We start from the raw sequence: 14,151 nt of genomic DNA, 5'->3' as shown, positions 1-14,151 counted from the left end.
TAATGACTTGTGTAAGTAAAGGTTCAAAATTTAAGGAATGTACTATGAGAATTTTTATGGGCGAAAAACTGTCCATAGCCATTAGGTACTTCTTATGAGATAAAGATGCGAAACTCTCCATAAAGGTACACTATAACGGCTTGAAAATGAAATTTGAGGAATTTGCTATGGAAATTTTTTCATTAGCAAAAAAACTGTCCTTACAATCAGAAATCGGGAACGATTCTGTTATTGAACACATCATGTGCATAGTGATAATGTTGTCAATCGTCTGAGTGGTCGAGTTGGTGCCCTGCTCGCTGGTCTATTGGGTACCACGTGCGCCTTTGGTGCATGGGGTCCTGGGTTCGATTCCCGGTGGAAGAGCCTTTGGAATCTTAACTCTCCTCGATGTTTCTGTGTTCGTGTCCCTGTCATTCTAGGTTAATAGAAAAATGAGCAAGGTCACTGAGAAAAATCCGTTATCCGGATAGCGGTATAGTGTACAAATATACGGGATCCTTATGTTTACTACAGAAATCAATACTTAACATACTTATCCATATGCTACATACGTACTGCCCTCTTTCCCGCTTAGATGTTACACAATGTCGTTGCAGGATGTCTGATATCTAACAGTCTTCCGTACATTACGTACGTCAGCTATAAGTTACATACGGCCATCTGTATGTGAGATCCTGACCGCCTACATACAGTCTTTTCGTTCGTGTGGAAAGTACGTTTATTCGGAACACTTATACGGAAAGTACGTTCAAATATACTTTTTCAGTTATACGTTTAGTGTAAGTTAAGTCCAAAAACTACAGGATTTACACACGTAACAAACGTTTTTACGTACGTCACATACAGTTTTTCTCAGTGTGCGAGTAAAATAAGTGAAAGCTAGTAATAAGTAGTTAAGCAAGTTAATGAGGCACGTTCTGTGAATCAGTTAACTGTTAAAACCGTGGGCTAAGACACACGTACATACTGCCGTAAATTTCGTGGTTGGAAACCCAGACAAGGAAAGCCAATATTTTATCTTTTTTCGATGAATATTTTTCGTTTATTGCAGTCATTGGTATTAAATAGCTATTGAAATTAATTTGATAAGTAAGATAATGTAGAGGTGAGAAAGTTTAAAATTAATGGAGTTTTCGAAAAAATGAGAAATCCAATTGTTCGAATTTATGTGAGACTAGCAACAAAATGTAACCGATTTTGTAAATATATTGGTTCCAGAGTTATATTATAGTTACCACAGTCGTTATGTAAAAATGTTCTTGATACTTCGTCCCCCTATCTGTAAACAGTGTGCGAATCTCTTACATATCAGCCTTTTCCTCAACAGTGAATTTCGTGCCTTTGCGCTTCATATTTCCTAAATTTGCCCTCCGGGGGTTCGCCCCCACACCCTCGCCTTTGCTCGGTCTACTTCCTCACATCTCTTAAGCTTACAATTCCCAACTATCTAAAAGATAAGATTTTGTATTCCAGGAAAATGCCTATTTAAATAACATGGTGATTTCTTCATCTCCCTTTAGACTCCTTAAAAATTAAAAATATTCAATTTCAGCAATTTCCCTGTTGGTTAGTCCCGGAAGGCTACAATCGTGCCAAATTTCATCATTCTAACCCTGCTGGAAGTGCCTAAACATTTTGGGGTGTAGAAGACGTCCAATATAAATAACATGGAAAAGGTTTTTCTGTTCCCCATAAAACCACCTAAATTTGGAAATTTTCATTTTTACTGACTTACTTAGCTAATGCTAACGAAAACGTTGAAGCATACCGAATTTCGCGTTTGTATTCCAATTTCAAGTACCTAAAATATGAGATTATATGTCCAAAAAAAGGTCTAAAGGCATGGGGAATTTCTTCATCTCCCCTTTAGACTTCCTAAAAATTAAAAATATTTACTTTTGGCTTTTTTTCTGTCGGTTAGTTCCGAAAAACTACAGTCATGTCAAATTTAATCATTGTAGCCCTACAGGAAGTTCCGTATAATTTTGGGGTATAAAAGGTGTCCCATATAAATACATACCATGGGAAAGATTTTTCAGTTCCCCATAAAACCACTCTAAAGTTGGAATTGTTTATTTTTAATGATTTACTTAGGTAATACTAATGAAAACGTACAAGCATACCGAATTTCAATTTTTTAATTCCAATTCCTAAGTTCCTAAAACATGAGATCATATGTCAAAAAAAGAGACCCATTTAAAATGAGACATGGGAAAATTCTTCATCCCCCTTCATCATTTCAACTTTCCACGTCAACCGGAAGCACCCCTTTAATTTATGTCAATTCATGTAGTTTTATATACAGTTAGGAAATGTGGGTGGCAAATATTATTAAGTTTACAAGCTATTTGAAAGGTGTATATCATTGGAAGGAAAACCCGAGGCAGTATGGAACTGCGCAACATGCGCGTCAGGTAATGAAGTCCGTAATTTCGCAATGTGAAAAGGTAGAGAACAACTAAGTATATTGAAACACCAGCTATGTCTAGTGATGTAGCAGCGAGGATTCAGCATCAAGGGTTTTGGGCCCTGTTGATACTCTTCGTATTTAGGCAATGAAAAATGAGATGTTAGCGATCGTGATTTTGTAGTTCGGGTAAATGAATTGGAATCTCGTTTGGACATAACGCTCTGACAGATATTTAATAGAATAAATCCTCCCCGCTGTTCTAGTGGCTAGCATGTACGCCTTTCTTGTACAGGGTCTTGGATTCGATTCCCGGTGGGAGAGCCCTTGGGAACTAATGTTGTATGTAACACATTATGACGCCTTTAAAAATGTACAATTTTAAATTTAAATCCAGCAATATACCACAATTGAGAATCCCAATATACGATATTGACTTGGTGAACTACAAAAAGAAGTGAAATATGAACAAAAACACCAGAGGTGCAAAAAAGTGCAGCCAAGTTCGTCAGCCTCAAAAAGTGTTGAGATGAGGATGGAAGAGCCAAGTTCCTTGGCCACTGCATCTGAAAGGAACACTGAAACTTGGCGCGAGGTGTCAAGGAAAATGATGTTAAGGAACCTAAGGGATAGTGGTGGGTTTGGGACCACCATCAACCTTAGGAATATCAATTTAGCTAAGGCGCTAAGGCACATATACAGTAAACTGCAGTAAGATTGGTGGTTCGAAACCCAGACAAGGAAAACTTATATTCCTCCACGAAGTGTCAAAGTAAATTATGTTAACGAGCCTTAGGGATGGTGTTTGTGAGCGTGGTGGATTTGGGAGTCACCACTAGCCTTAGGGCTGAAATGTCCCGGCCGTGAAACTAGGAACAGACATCTTAATGTATTCGAATATGTTAGACACCTCGCGCCAAGTTCCAGTGTTCCTTTCAGATGCAGTGGCCAAGGAACTTGGCTCTTTCATCCTCATCTCAACACTTTTTGAGGCTGACGAACTTGGCTGCACTTTTTTGCACCTCTGGTGTTTTTGTTCATATTACTACCACTCTTTATTCAATTGTAATTTTTTAAAGTCTGAAATCCTTGATAGAAACAAAATAACCATAACTTCTCTCGAGATTAAAAAAGTAGACTTTAATTTAATATACTGTATATATATATATTTAGCCATTTTCTAAACACTCTTTGTGACAGAATAAAGTTTAGTGCATTGATAATACATTAATTTACCAACTCCTCAGTTGTTATTTTCCTATTTTTATTATAAAAATTATATTTTCCACAGTGCTGACTATAACGATCGTTCGAATGAGGCCCTAGCATAAAATCTGTCTAATGTTATGAAATTCTTGGACAGATCGGTTTACGTGTATTTGAAATTATAATAAATTATGTAAAACATTATTTAAAAAAACATATATGTGGTTAGCGAACACATCTTTAGAGCGGAAAACCCGGGTTTGATGTAGCGGGAGTTCTTGTGGTTTGCATGTCACGTCAAGCTTTAGGCCTACGCTTTAAAAAGTCTCGTTGATGAACGGAACGTTAAACTTCAGACTTAAAGTCATTCCTTCAACTACCTCAGTAACAACATATTGCATGACAATGTATTAATCTGCTGATCTCGAAGCAAAGAGAAAAATATTTAACCAAATGAAGAAACAGATTCCTCAACGTGAAAAAGTGGATGGAGCTGAAATTATGTATTTATCATCAGCCATGAATTTATCATCCTTTTATCTGCATTCTGTTCCTGCTCTTCAACTGCGAATACCGCTACCCGACTCAGAGGAGATTAATGGGAGCCTGGAAAATGGGTTTCCAGTAGTGTGTTTCTCTAAATAAGTTGACTTTCACGCATTTCAACAAGTAACGCTGCGTGTGAGACGTGTTTCGTTTGTATTGTATTAAACAAATAAATAAATAAATAAATAAATAAGAAGGAATATCAGGGCGTTCTTACCCTCATCATGATAGACAATTGATACTAGTGTAAAAATTTGTACTGATAGATCAGCATGTGCTATCTCTAAGGCATGTGCTAATTTGTGTCGTTATGGGTTCTGTTGAATTCGTGTTTAATCCAGAAGACTATGTAGAAGGAGATATCATATTTGACAACATCGAATACTGAGTTGCGATTAGGTTCCAATATCTTCAGGGGAAATCTCCACAAACAATAGCAGCTGTGTATGGTGCGAATGCCCGTCTAATGACAATGACACGTTAGAAGAAATAATTGAAAAGTAGTCGTGCAAGTCTACAGGATTACCCAAGAGAACACCCTTCAACGGCTACAGACTCAAGCGTGGCGACAAACAGTGCGCAGCTAGTGCTCGAAGATAGAAGTGTGACTATGAATTACTCAGTGAAAGAGGTTAGTAGGAAGTTCTTTCAGACTACATTACATGCATTCTGCATATGAGCAATGTGGAAGCCAGTTGAGTTCCTTGATAGTTGACATCTGTTCAAAAACAGTAATGTAGGCAACGTACACAAAGCAACTTGGATCCATACCATAAGGGACATTATACTTTTGTAAACATATTATTACTACGGATGAATAACGGGTAAATCTATGTCATCGTGTAACCAAAGAAATGAGCGAAACAGGCAAACATATTTAATTTCCCGCCTCTAAAAAGACTGATGTGCAGCATTCATTCAGCAAGGTCACATTGCATGACTTGGCACATAAAGATGTCATCTTGACTGATTACTTACAAATAGCTTCATATACAGGAATATATTACCCAAAAGAAGAAAGAAAGAAAGAAAAAGAAAAAGAAAAAAATACTGCAACAAAAATTACAAGATGCTACCAAATCAAATAGTCGTTCTTTAAAATTTTCGAAAGGCCTAGAGGGCGGAAGCGGAATACTTTTGTCAGATGAATTGTCTCCTTCAAAATATTAGCTTCTTATTTAGAAAAAAAAAAATCCCGTTCGAAATCATAAATTTTGCAGTATCAAGTTAAAAGCCTCCCCTATTCCTCTTCAGACATAATTCAGGCTATATCTTTGGAACGATTGATTCTAAAAATAAATATACATACATACCTACATACGTAGATAGATAGCCACAAAGTCCGTGATTGTGTAGAATTTTATAACCTACCATTTTCCTGGAAAAATTCCTAGTTTTCGAAAGTGAGGAAAACTAGGATTCCTCCTTCCTCCCCCCCCAAAAAAAACACAGCTATAATGGAAAGTTATTTTTCCGGATACGCAGAAGACATAAAGGAGAGGTCTCCACAAAAAGTTCAGGTTGTTTGGAACTTTATCGAGTTTTGTTCTTTTCTGTTTAATTTTCCTGGGCAAACAGGGGAACTTTTCATTCCAAATACCTGAACAGGTAACTTCGTTGATAGTTTTCCTATATGTCAGATAATGAGCCATAATAGTAACCGGTCGCACAGTCTAGTGGTAAAATGTTAGGGGAAATGAAATAGATAAAGCCCGGAGGTTGGAGCTTCTTATCCGCGTTAGAGAGAAGTGTTTTCTTTTCTAAGTAACATTATGGGTAAGTAGAAAAATAATAGCTGATAGCAGCCCGTGAGACAAGTAAAAAATAACACATTGAAATAGTAAGGAAGTGATCATACAGACGAAGAAAACATTGCTTCATGTGAAAATGCTGTTTGTGTGAAACAATAGCTTCAGTGTTCGTAAATAGTTGAAACGGTAGATGGCTCTACGTTAAGAAATCTAGATCCTTAAATGCATTTATTATTCCCATTTGTTCACTAGAGTTCATCATAAAAGCCTTTCCTTTGAAGCGAAATTTACTTCTACACAAACAAATAAAACATCAACGAAAAAAAGTATACTGTTGTGTCTAAATAGATGTTGATTTTTTCAAATGTATTATAATTATGAGGAAATGATAAATATAATTTAAATCAGAGGGGTGCGCTAGAACGCATGGTAGTAGGAGAAACAGAAAGGTGGCTAAAAATCTACAGTTGATAGACAATATTAAAACACAAAAATCGTACTTTAAGATCAAGAGGTAAGACGAAGACTCTTATGTTATGCATATAATCTTCTTGGTCGAGGCAAATGACTGTAAATAATAATAATAATAATAATAATAATAATAATAATAATAATAATAATAATAATAATAATAATAATAATAATAATAATAATAATAATAATAATAATGTATTTATGAGTCTTGAAAGATTAACGCAGCACAAACAGAAACTTTCGAGTAAATTTTATTCTACATCACGCCAACATATTTGATAATGATCATAATCTGTCCTATCGTGACATCTATACGTGACTCTCTAACTATTTACCCTAGTTTAGGGTGACCAACCGTCCCGTAAAAACGGGATTGTCCCGTTTTTTCACTACCATTCCCGGTGTCCCGAAAACTCCCGGGACGCCAAAATCCCGTATTTACGTACATTGGGTACAAAAAACTTTCGAATCGCTAAAACTTCCTAATTTATATTATTATTTTCTAAGCTATGTGATATTGGAATATCTCTAATTACTGAGCAACGCCATTACGACGTTTGTGATATTGGATGTGGTGGCTGCACTGTTTTCCCTTCTAGGCCCCCCACTCCGCAGACGACAGTGCAAGGGGCTGAAAGTCTTATGGAGAACAAATGTAACCTGTTTTTCCTCTCTGTTTCGGGCGGTTGAAGATTGAGGCGCTGTCATCAGTACAGTACACTGTTTCCGTAATTTGACTAATTCCATAAACGAAAGGTGACCAGAAGCAAAGAACTATAAAAGTGAAAGTTAAAAGGAAACTAGTTGTAAATGAAATAATGTTTAAAAGTAAGAACATACAAATATAAGGATCTAGAATCCGATGCTGAGAGTAATTATAAATCCTGTCGGGGATAGACTTGAGCGCTCATATATTTTTAGTAATGTTTACAAATATTTCATTTTTTGTTAGCTGCTGATAGTTACTTATTATCTAATTAATTCCACAACCTTTTCAATAAGTTTTGAAACAAAAAAGTGTAAATTTGCCCTTTTTTGCGAGAGATAAAAAAAAGAGAGAGAGAGAGAGAAAACGGAGGGGCTACAAAATATATTTAGGGAAGCAACCTATCCCGAAATAAAAGGTGTCCCGTTTTTTCCAGTTGACGATTTGGTCACCCTACCCTAGTTGCTTTTCCTCCTCAAAGATTTCTGAACTAAAACTCCATATATCCTTTCCATACGAATAACGGCAACATGAGACATCTCACTCCAGAAATGCTATTGAGGGAGTGTAGCATAAAATAATTTAGAAGCTTCCTATTATAAATATCCATGTCAAGAGAGAATTATTAAGTACAAATGACAAAATAATTAATTGTTGCGATCTGCAAGAAATGGGACAATATGAGACGAGAATTAGCTTGAGGACTTCTCATCTTGTCTGTAAAATATATACCTATTTCGTCTTGTCTTGAATTTCTAGGCGAGAGGAAAATGCACAATAAAATTAAAAAAAAAAAAAAAAAACCGAATGTCCACATGAAACCTCCCTGTTTAGGAATTTTAATTGCATGGAAACTATTAATACCAGAGAATAACGGTTTATGGTATCTTGAAGAGCAACTCAAACAGTATTTTCACTGTTGATTGTTAATTGTTGTTATTTGTTGCAGGTGATCAGTAACGAAGTTTATATGAATTTTTTGTTACTTGTTGCAGGTGTTCATGAACAAAGATGACAACAGCACAAGAAAGAGTGCAGCGTGTGGTGTGGTCTGCTAAAACTAAATCACCAATTACCATGCAAAGTAACTTCAGGCGAAAGTACCAACGGTACCCACCAGACGTCAAGACCATTCAAACATGGTTTCAGAAGCTTTTATCCACAGTCACTGTTGCTACACTTGGTACAATTGTACCAAATTCAGCCCTTTTTCTCATTCATCGGCCCGTTGATACCACACTGACATTTTCAGCCCTTTTTGTAAAAAAGTTGGTACAATTCTACCTAATTCAGCACTATTTAACAAATTCAAATACACATTTTCAAAAGTGTCAGTAAGACTTTTCCTACATCTCACATTACTTACTGCGTGTTGGACTCTAAAAAGATTGTGTTGAACATTTATTCTGTGACGTTGCATCGCATAACGCCATGAACTTTGTGTGGAAAATTCGTAATTCGAACTATACCGGGAAACAAATGACGCTAGATGGGCGCATCCTGATAATTTATATTTTAATATTTTATTATAACGTACTGTTTACACGCAAACTCGGAGATGATTCATTTGTTCCTCGTTTTATGTATTTTTTCATATATGGCCATAATACCGTTTAGGTTTATTGGTCATTTTGAAATAGAGGCGCGTTTGGTTTCCTTACAATACATACCGAAGATGATAACTGTTTTTCCTTTTAATTTGCGGCCTCTGTTATACTTTCTACGTATGAGAAAAGCTTCATATACTTCCATGGTTGTTCGGGATCCTCCTATTTGGATGTTTTTTTTTAAAAGTAATTTTTTAAAAAAGAACACTTTCTTTATTTAGACTCTTGGAAGAGGGGAGGAGTGTTCTAGAACTTTACTCTTTTAGAGTCATGTATTCAGAGCCGTAGCTAGAGATTTCAGCGCCCGGGGCGAAGTAGAATTCGGGTCACCCTCCTACACTCACCACATCAAGCTTTTCCTTTCTCTCTCTCTCTCTCTCTCTCTTTTTTTTTTTTTTTTTTTTTTTTGCATATAAGAGAAGCAGCTATTGTTGTTATACTATGTTGATTTTTTATCAATCTGCTTCGACAGATCATTGCAACAGCAAAAACCGAACCTTTTTTTTTTTTTTTTTTTTTTTGCAAATAACAGCTGTCTTCAAGAGGTGCATTTTGGACTTTTTGTTAAACTTGACAAAACTTTGGTTGGCATACAGATCCACTTGGAGATCAGTTATGGAAATTTAATGTACAACTATTTGTAAAGTTTCATACTATCGATAAGAGATTAAATTTCAATACATAAGAAACTACATGCTTTTTAAAATGTTTGAAATGGATGACAGCAGTAATTTCCAGTAATAGTTGTAAACTTTTGTAATTTTATTCTGTATACGACCACACAAATAGCATTTTAATTTCGATTCTTGTAATATCAGCAATTAAAACGGTTGCATTTGTTAATGATAAACTTGACTTTACTACTATTAAAGATCGGAGATGTGATATCATTGTTTTAAATGTGCATGCCCTAACAGAAGATAAGGTTGACGATATAAAAGACACTTTTTACGAATAAGTATAACGGGGTAGTCGACCAAGTAACGCGATACCATATGAAACTTCTACTTGAGGATTTCAATGCGAAGGTAGGGCGAAATGATATTTTCAACAGGGAGGGAAAGATTTGCGTAAGGAAAGGAAATTAAGTTGCATAAGGAAATTAATGACAACAGCGTTAGTTTCATGAACTTTGGAACATCAAAAAACCTTGTCGTGAAGAGTACAAAATTCCCACATCACGACGTTCATAAATACACATGGAGCTCATCAGATGAAAGAACGCATAATCAAGAAGATAGTCTAGTATAACAGATGTTTTCTCGTTCAGAGGACAAAACTATGACACTGATCACTATCTGGTAGCAACAATAGTAAGATAGATATATATATATATATATATATATATATATATATATATATTATATATATATATATATATATATATATATATATATATATATATATATTATCGTTGAATAAAGAGAATATTCAACATCTCAAAAAGAAAATGGTTAGTTTTAAGAAAATAGAGAAGAACCAGGCGAGAGGGGAATACCAGATTGAAGTGTAATAGATTCCCGTTCTTAGGTGTTGAGAGCACTAATATTGAGGATGCTTGGGTTCAAATTACAGATAGCATTAAAATTTCAGGGGGCACGCGGAAATATGTAGGAACAAATCATGGTTCGACCCGGAATGCACCACACTAACAGAGAAGGGAAAATAGGCCAAACTGCGTTTTCTACAAAATCCGAACGATATAACTACACTAAATTTCGTTGATATCAAACGTGAAACTTCCAAAATGTTTAGACGAGAGAAACGCGATTTTTTTGAAAGCTAAATTAATTAACTCCACGAAGAAGAAGTAAAGTATGAGTTACTGAAGTAAAAAAAATCGAGACATGTTCAAGGGCATCAACGAATTTAAGGAAGGGTACCAACCTAGCACATATATACTAAAGACAGACGACGGAAGAATTCTTACTGAGACAGGTAGCATCTTGAATAGATGGAAAGATGTGAGGAACGTTTTTTTCAAAACTCGATAGAGCACAAACATCTTTTATACAGGCATTGAATTTTTGTTATTATTGTACATAATCTCTATCGAGTTCTGACAAAATGCTCATGATTTAGTATTCTATAAACATAGAACATCTCGAGATTTGCCAGTTCTGACTTCACAGCTCGATTGGTAGCATAAATAGCATACCTATCCCATATAAACACCTCCGTTTCTCAAAATTTGCTCTATCGAGTTTTGAAAAAACGGTCCTCATATATTTGACGAATGGCTTAACACGCAACCAAAACTAATCTTCATGGGGAAAGGGAAATGCACAGCAGAATCCTAAATTTCAGAGCCTAGCCGAACAGAAGTAGAAATTGCTATAAAGAAATTAAAGAAATACAAATCTCTGGGTGTAGACGAAACTCCGGCCGAGTTAATTTTAGCTAGAGGGGAAAATTGTGGAACAAGATACACAAACTCATTTTCCTTATCTGGAATAAGGAAGACTTGCCACAAGAGTGGAAAGAATGAATCATTGTTCCATTTCACAAGAAAGTTGGCAAAGTGGATTGTAATAATTATCGAGGCATTGTCTTGTGTCAACATCCTATAAAATGCTCTCAAACATATTATTAGCAAGATTGATCCCATACGGATGAAATTATTGGAGATTATCACTGTGGATTTAGACGAAATCAATCAACTATGGACCAGATATTTACCATTCGAAAAATACTCGGAAAGAAATGGGAATACAATACCCCGAAAGGCTTACGACTCGCTTAGGAGATAAATATACAACATCCTTGCAGAACTTGGAATACCAAAAAGCTAGTTGGATTAATTAAGATGTATTTAAACGAATCCCAAAGTAAAGTCCGAGTAGGAAAATTCTTGTCCACAAGCTTCCTGGTCGAGAATTCCCTGAAACAAGGAGATGCGTTGTCGACATTATTATTCAACTTTGTTCTGGAGAACACTATAAGAAAAATCAATAGCAACCAGGGCCTAGAGCTGAATAGTATTCACCAGGTTATGGCGTATGCTGATGATGTAAATCTGATAGATGATAGAAGAACAATAGACAGAAACTAAATACATGGAAGATCACTGAGATTGTAATACTGCAAATTACGGATGCGTCAAAGTATCAAATAACATTTGCGATAAAGTGGATACTTTCAAGTATCTAGGACCAATATGAACACACCAAAATCATATCCACGAAGAAATTAAATGTCGGCTGAAAGCAAGATTCGTTATTATTCAGTTCAAATTTTTTTGTTGCCGCGAATTCTATCGAGGAATTTGATGCTCAAAATATATAGAACGATAATCATGCCTGTTGTTCTGTATTGTTGCGAAACATAGTCGCTTACTTTAAGGGAAGAACGCAAACTGAAAGCATTTGAGAATAAATTTCTGAGACGAATATTCGGACCCGAGAAGAAAGGCAATCAGGAATGGTGGAGACTACATAACAAAGAACCGCATAATTTACACCCTTTACGAAACATTGTTACATTCATCAAATCTAGGAGGCTCAGGTGGGCAGATCAAGTAGCGAGAATGAAAGAAAGAGGGAACGCTTTCAAAATTTTGACTGAAAAACCAATCGGAAAATGTCCATTAGGAAGACCTAGACGCAGATGGGAGGACAATATTAAAATGAATCTCGCAGAAATAGGGATATAAAGTAGAAACTGAATTCAATTGTGTCAAGACAAAAATGATTGAAGATATTTTATAAACGCGGCAGTTACTTCTTTTACCTTAAAAAATATTTTGTGATATATAGAGACCGGATGTTTAGGCACTAAAAACCTAGAAAATAAGCAGGCAAATAGGCACTAAAAATTTAAAAAATAGGCAGTAAAATAGGCACTAAAATGTAGCTCGAAATAATGAAGATAAATACTCAATACCATTAAAAAATAGATTCAAATCATAAATAATGCTCAACGAATATAGAAACATACTTCTTTGTCAATATCTTCTTTTATTGTATAGGGCCTATATAAAAACGAAGCTTGTTATGGATTCCATATATACTGGGTGAACCTGGAAGATGTGCACATACTTCGGGAGGTGATTCGTGACATCAAAAGAATACAAAAAGTCCTCTTGCATGTTATGGAATTCCGCGTCGTATACGAGTGACAGGGGGGCCAACTTGGAATCGAAAATCGAATCCTGACAATTGGAGCGAGACATAAAAGTGTGCACGTACTTTGGGAGGTGATTCGTGACATTCAAGAGGACTTTTTCTCTTCTTTTCACGTCACGAATCACCTCCCAACGTATGTGCACATCTATCTGTTCCTCTCCAATTGTCAGGATTCGATTTTCGATTCCAAGTTGGCATCCCTGTCACTCGTACACGACGCAGAATTCCACATACAATAGGACTTTTTGTCTTCTTTTGATGTCACAAATCACCTCCCAATGTATGTGTACATCTGTCTGTTCCATTCCAATTGTCAAGATTCGATTTCCCATTCCAAGTTGGCATCACTATCACTCGCACACGACACGGAATTCGACAAACTACAAGATAACTTTTTTGTCTTTTTTTTGATAGTATTAATAACCTCGGATGTGCACATCTTTGAAGTTCATCCTGTGTATATATTGTAACGTACCACGTGCTTGTGTTTATAAACACCTAATATACATATATATGTATGTATTATTTGTTATATAAATTATATATTTTCGGAATGAAGGCTTATTTTGAAGAAAATGCATAAAATAGGCAACATTAGGCACTAAAGCAATTATTTAGGCAGTAAAGGTTGAAATAGGCAAAATAGGCAAAATAAAAGTGGCTTAAATCGAAGGTATAACCCCCTATATAAACTTTAAAATGTTATTTTTGATCATATCTTTAATGTTACAGAATAGGCATTTTGCCTAACATCCGGTCTCTAGTGATATATAACGGAAATCAGAAGGTCTATGTTGTGTCTGTATGCAAATAGATAAAACAGAAAAAGCTGATACATAGGCACAGAAAACATCCTGGCGATACAACTAGTTCATGGAGAAATGATCCCAATAAATTCCTTTAAATTCGAAGAATTTCATGTCAATTGAATTAAAAAATCACTGGTAGTAATTAGTCTTTGAAAAAGACGAAATTCGTTGGGTTAAGCTTTGACCCTTTTAGCCCCTACTCCAAGATTTCGAATATGCTATTATTCCCCTTGTTCGCCATCATTTTTAATATTCCAGCGCAAACGCAGCTTCCGTGTGTCTCTTCACTCCTCTCATTTTCATACCTTCATTCTCACCATCCTGATTAGTTTGATTGGGTAGAAAAGCGTGATTAACTAAGCAAACTCATCACCATCACAACGCTGAACACGTATTTCAGACTTTGATCGTTTCCAATTTTGAAACCGCTTCTGCGCACAATATTCCATTATTCAATACCTTGTGTATCACATAGTCATTACCAAATCGTATATAATAACTTTCTTTAAGTAATAAGT

This window comes from Thermobia domestica, chromosome 2 (assembly GCF_964235325.1).
Source record: "Thermobia domestica chromosome 2, izTheDome1.hap1.1, whole genome shotgun sequence".
In the NCBI taxonomy this organism is placed as follows: domain Eukaryota; kingdom Metazoa; phylum Arthropoda; class Insecta; order Zygentoma; family Lepismatidae; genus Thermobia; species Thermobia domestica.
The sequence above is the reverse complement of the archived record's forward strand: the minus strand, read 5'-3'. Positions refer to the sequence as shown.